The sequence below is a fragment of the Magnolia sinica genome, chromosome 2, assembly GCF_029962835.1.
Source record: "Magnolia sinica isolate HGM2019 chromosome 2, MsV1, whole genome shotgun sequence".
In the NCBI taxonomy this organism is placed as follows: domain Eukaryota; kingdom Viridiplantae; phylum Streptophyta; class Magnoliopsida; order Magnoliales; family Magnoliaceae; genus Magnolia; species Magnolia sinica.
The window spans coordinates 116,821,614-116,828,590 of NC_080574.1; positions in this window are offsets into that span (position 1 = coordinate 116,821,614).

Sequence of the window (6,977 nt, forward strand, 5' to 3'; positions counted from 1 at the left end):
TTCAATGGTTTCGAAACCGTACCGATATCATCGATATTTGAATATCGATTCTATCAAATGCCCCTCGATCACAGATAAACCAACCTTAAATAATTATTGAAAAACTTAGGCGCCCATGACCGATAACATCGAGAGCCTTCCGATATCTTCGAGATTTAAATTTCGATGGTATCGAGAATGACTTCGATATATCGATGCACATGTGATTTTCTTAAGTAAAAACAGGGACGCCGGAAATCTGTCTGTGGATATTATTAATCCACCTTTGATGGACTCGAGATTCAAATATCGATGATATCGAAATGTATATCGATACATCGATAGATCCATCCAGATGAGTATGTGGTTGCTGGACATATTTTGTCCTCATTTCGATGATATCGTTTAAGCATCGAGGACATCGACAGCACAGGTCGATCATATCAAGATGTGGTTCGATAAAATCGATAAAGCAAAAAAACTTAGAGAATTTTCTAATTTTGAAAAAGTTTTCTTAACTTAAAAACCCTATGATATTCTAGTTTATTTTTAAGGGTTTTATATACCTGGTATTTTGGGACATGGGATGTGAGGCTTAGATTTACCTGTGGTGAGCTTGCACACATCCGATTTAAGCAAACGCTTTGAATTGATCTTCCTATGAGACTGCAATCTGGCGAACTCAACACTCACGCTAATTGACAAACCAGGGCACTTTCAAGTCTGAGTCGGTCCGACCGACTGACCGATATAGTTACATGGTTGTGTGAAAGTCGAGGTATTTAAGCCTAATTACAATTAGGGCTTAGTAATATGAATGTTTTCTCTCAAAGGGCAAAGGTTTTACAGGGTAAGAGGGTTTTCTACATTTGTAAGGGCTTAGGAAGAGATTTTCTCAAGGTACTAGGATTTCTCATAGGTTGTGTATTACAATGAGAGATTAGGTTGCTTTTGTAATCGGAGAAGGTGAGTGGTGTAATTTTAAAGTTTGATTATAGTAGATATCTTTATCGCTTTGTGCCATGTTTTTTTTTTTTTCGCGAGAATTTTTCACGTTAAATATCTTGTGTCTGTGATTGCTTGTTTGGTTATTGTCTATTTGATTAGTATATATTCGTTGAATGTTCTTCTGCAAAGTGCATGATTGACAGAGATATTAAATCCAAATTTCTAATATTTAGGGTTAATCCAGGTTTGTTGTGGCTCTGAATTACAACAAATGCATAGTCCCTAGAAGGGGTTTAAGCCCTTATGCATCAACCTCTACTTGTAAGTGAAAACCTTTTTCTCTTTTTAGAAATAATAATATTCACTTACAAAGAACAAGAGTAAAAACCCCACCACTTGAAAACTAGATCTCCAATAAACAATTTTTTAAAGCAAGAATAATAGGAAAATGTTCCACCCTTTAGTTGGCTTTGTCCAACCCACATCATTATGTACACAATGAACCATTCATCATGGAATACACTCAACACATATTTCAAACCATGGAATTTATTCTACCTTGTCCAAATTATCGTAAATGCAATATGGTTATCGATGGGCTACTCCACTATAATTTTCATAAAATGAGCATTTAATAAATATATGTGCACACCCTTACTTTCACACATCACGATACAAATGAAAGTGTGCAAAATTTGACCACCTAAAACTATAAGTGGAAATGGGTTAAGTTTAAATTATGCCAAGATAAACCTGAATCTAATCTCTTTACTAAACATGCACCAAATCCAGGCTCAAGCTTGCCTATAAACAAATTATTAAATATAGGTAAGCTAATCTTAGTGGAGCCAATTATATAAATTTACATTGTGAGAAATTTGCCAAGTCTTTTGCTAAATATCATGGCTGGTTACAATGCTTGCTCACCCACAATAACACCCACATTCAAGTCCCAATGAGGGTCTTCTGTTGGAATATCCTAGTAGGCTACGGGTGGCCACTCTGTGTGATGTCAAAATAGATCTTAAAAAAAAAAAAAAGAAAAAAAAAGAAGAAGAGGTTTGGTTGGTAGAATTCTCTTTATTTGTATTATGATATACTACCCGTGAAGGCTATTATGTAAAAAAGTGAATATTTTTTAAAGAAGTTTACCTAGTAATATAAAAAATCAAATCACAATTATCCCCAATGCATAATTACATATCACAAGTCTTGTCATTTAGATCGTAAATGAGATATAAGAAAGCCACTAAAAATTGAGGGACTCAACCACAAAGCGAAAAGAGAATACTAGACATACTACGACTTTTCAAATCAATTGATTTTATTTCCCTCCCATCGAAAATTAGAGTAATAAGATAGATACATAATTCTCTTTTTATTTTTAAAAGGTTTATTCAATGAAAAAATTTTGATTGGAGTTTTTTGGTGTGAACGTAGTTAACAAAACTCTATTTTAAATTATGTGTTTTTTGTAAAATTCATGTAATTGAAATGTTTTAAATCCGTATATTTTAGTATAATAAAAACTCATTTTTTTAATATGTAAAATGAATTAAGCTTATTTTTAATTGAATATATTTAAACATCATTTTTAATAAAACACATTGTATTAAAAATTTCATGGAACAATTTAAAAAATAGAGGTTGGTGGTCACCATGCACCCATTAATAAAATATTATATATATATATATATATATATATATATATATATATATATATATATATATATATATATATATATATATATATATATATAACATATTAAATAGAGAATTTATACTATGGTACAATTTTTTAAAAAGGCTTTCAATAAGCCACCTCATTATTCTAAGTAATTATCATTAGAGATCATCCATTAGATTTTTTAATGGTGGCTTGGGTCTATGATGTGAGCAAATGGGTTGATGGCTTGGGTAAAACCCACCCTAATTTTTATGTGAAGTCCCCTTAACCACCAAGTGCACCACTTCCTATTAGGCTAGGGGCAAAATGCAACTCCATTCGTGATTCTGGTTGATCACATGACTGGAACAGTGTATAGGGCAATACTCACCCTCTTAATCACTTCCCTTGGTGTGGCTCACCTAAACCACGTATAAGGTTTGATTTTTTGTGTAGGCCTAAATTATTATATGGCATCTAATATTTAAAGTGAACTTTATACAATCATAATAGTGAGCCTTGTAAAAATTGAGGGTGGATGCCTCTCTCCCAACTTTTTCCATTGGAGTGGTCCACCTGAGTCATAGTTCGACTTCATTTTTTGCACCTATACATGATGTAGGTTTATATATCTAATTGTCAAAGTGATTTCACATATACATCACAATGGGCATCGATAGCAGGTGAAATTCATTTCTTTTCTTTTTCTTCCTCTCTCTGTTTTTTTTGGTTTTTTTAATACATATCAGCAAAATTATTTGCTTTTCCATGAACATTGGTAAATGTACCCTACCCTTTGACTCTTTATTAGGCCTACCACTATGTGTGTGTGAAATCTACTCCAACTATTAGATTTGTAGTCCCCATGTAAGGTCCAAGCAAAAAAAAAAGAAGAAGAGCTAACCTATGATTTAGGTAGATCGCACGAAAGTAAACAGTTGAGAGAGAGACATCCACCATTGATTTTTATAGGGTTCATCATGATGATTATATGCAAATCCACTCTAACCATTAGATGCCACATCAAATTTTAGGCTTGTCCATCTATCATTCAGGTGGGCCATTCAAGGGAAACGATTTGTAGGGTGAATGTTTCTTTGTACATTGATTCCAATCATGAGGTCCATATGAATCATGGATGAAGATGACTTTAGAGAGTTGTGCCTAATAGGGGGTGACGCATAGAGTGATGGTGATGAATTTCATGTGAATATCATAGTTGGTGCCACTCAAACCACTCACTCCTTTCCTCCACAACATACCTAAGTTGTTGTTAAGAAATAAAACAGAAGATACTCTAATAATAATTATTAGTTTAATTAGGTAGCTTATTGAAAACATTTAAAAAGTGGTACTGGAATGTAAATTCTATATTAATTTTTTTTTAATTCTCTTAATAAAATTGAATAAAATATGAAAATTTTAAAAAGAAATATTCTGATTTTTATGTAGATTACTTGAAATGGAATAACTTGAGAGAGACAAAGAATATCATATGACTATCTATATACCTTATTATATTATTTATACCAATAGAAATTCTAATTATTTTATTGAAGTTTTCTATTTTAACTTGATTTATACATAATATATAAACAAGTATATGCACATACATAGCTATTTTTCACAATGCTTTTTTAGTCCAAACTCTATCAAACTAACTTAAAAATTTTATTATTTTTTAACTATATTTATAACTATCAAGACGAGTATGAACATTTTTTGTGCTATTTTTTTCTACTTTATGCTATTGTGCATTAGCATCAATGGCAAGTAAACTCGTTCACATATTTATTTAAAAAGTTATCTCTCTCATGGCATTGATATATGTCAATTCTTGTACTATCTTTTATAAACATGAAAATTCTGTCATTTATTTTTCAGTTCGTTGTGTACAAAGTGTAAGACCCCTAAGAAATATAATACTCCTAAGAGAATAACATGACGCCAATTCATAACTAGTAATGACACATCCCATCTCCAATTACTTATTTTAAATCATTGAGTAATTCTAATCAGGCATAATTGATCCCACTCATCCTCATGCTTATGCAAAATTTCCTATGCACACATGTAGGTATACATTTATATAATTGTGAAACTATAGTTTTTTTTATTTATATAATTTTATCAGTCAAAATCATTTAGAAAATATTGAATATCTAATTATAAATATTTTTCAAACCATTAACATTAAAAATCAATAGTCAATTTGATTCAGCTGGTAAACTAATTATTTATATAGTTGAATAACCATGTGATCAACATGATCTATTTCTAATTTAATTATGTGATCTATCTGAACATTGTACTTTCCTAGCATACATTTAACTTGGTCGAATTTATCCAATATCCATGAACTTAAGAATGCATGTGATGTAGGGATGAACGTGATGAGGTCGATCACCATCTTCCTCAAGGATAACTACTCCGAATCCATAGAGCTTCTCCGGACTCCTCACAGAGACTTCTCGAATCTACGAGGAAAAGAAATAAAAATAATTTTAAGATATATGAAAGAAACTTATTGACTGATTGATAAACGAGTCTACAACCCTTTAAATAGGAATACCAAGACTTGAAAGAAGTTTAGGAATTAAACTATAACTAAAACTCCCCAAAATTCATAACTTACTATAAATAGTAAATTCCTATTTATAGTAAGTGTCATATGTGGCTTAACCACGTTATTCTCCTAATTTTTCTAAACACTTTTCATGTTGGACATAACTCCTAAAGCCCAATGGATGAAGAGTTATAATCAAACTAAAACTCATTAAAAATAATAAAAATGGAAATAAGCAGGAATTTGACCGTCGATCTGATGGAATCTCGCAAATTCAGCATGGGCAACCCGGCATAGGTTGGCTAAAGTATCTCATCCTACCCCAAAATCATATATGGTACGTCAAGTATCTCGTTCTGGTTTGCGAGATATGCTTATTTTAAGGTTCTGACGGTCTTGATGACTTATGTCATTGACCGAGCCTTTTCTGATTCATCTTAGCCATGAACTATCCATGACCCGCTCTACATCAGTCCCCTCCACTTCAAAAGAACCTGTCCTCGAGTTCTTGTACTGCTTCGGATCACGATACTTGGTATGATGCACCGTAACGATACCTGGATCAAAAGTTATGATCAATTTACGGTCCACCTTCTTTTGGTCCAACCATGCTAGGAATGTATATACGACAGTTCTACATTAGACCCCTACACTTGGAAAAAATTCATCCTCAAATTACTCAAGGGACTTAGTTCATGATTCTGAGATAACTTTTGATGTCGATGTTTATTAGCCATTTTCTTTCACTTGGCATTAAACTCTTGAGTTGGCACAATACATGTACTCATGCTCTCTTTAACTTAGCTAGTATGATCAGTTCCTTAACTTCTGCCTTCAAGATCTCACATTCCTTCTGATAATGTGGGCAATTAGGCAGGCTTATCCATGTGACAAGATCAATGTGGTTTTGTATATCTTGTATGAGAGGCAATTTATTAGGGAGTTCATCGAGCAGAATTGCCTTGAACTCCTGCAACACTGGTTTCAAATCCCCTGGGATGTTCACAGGCTCTATATATTCTTTCTTTTCAACTAATGCATATATATCTATTGTTTCCTCAAATTGTTTAACAAAAGTTTGTTCAATTGTGAGAGACTGTTCCTTAACTTTAGAAGTCTTGCGTTGATTCTCCGTTCCCATAGAGACAAGGCCAATATTTCTATCGTCTTTAGTAAATATAAATGTGTTATCCCAACCTTTATGCATAGCAATAACATCAATATTATTTTGTTATGGTCAACCAAGTAACATATGATAAACTTCTATGTCAACTACGTTACAAAGTACTTACTCCTTATAATTTTTACCAATTGAAAATGAGACAGTGCATTGTTCGGTTACTTCTTTTTTATTGACCTCCTTGATCTATCCAATTGTGTACGGATATGGATGTTTTTTAGTTTTCAGTTGCAGCTTTTCCATAATTATTTTCGACACGAGATTCTCACTCCTCCTGATATCGATGATCACATTACAGACTTTTTGGCTTACAATGCACCTTGTTCGAAAGATGTTGTCTTGCTGTAATTCTATTTCTACCTTTGGCGTGTATAATGGCTTCATCGTAATCAAAGTGGTGGCCTGTGATTTACCATCATTTGATGGTACTTTACAAAAATCGGGGTTGTGTCATACAGTGACCATGGGTGGTTGAGCATCACTTTGAGCTCGGGGTGAAATTAGTGCATCCGCAATACGATCGAGGGTTGTGTGCAGCCCTTGCATGGTCAACTGATTCTCCCTGTGGAAAGCTTCCATTATTTACGAAAGATAACAAATCCCTAGATCACCATCCATAAGATTTTTGTTCATACCTT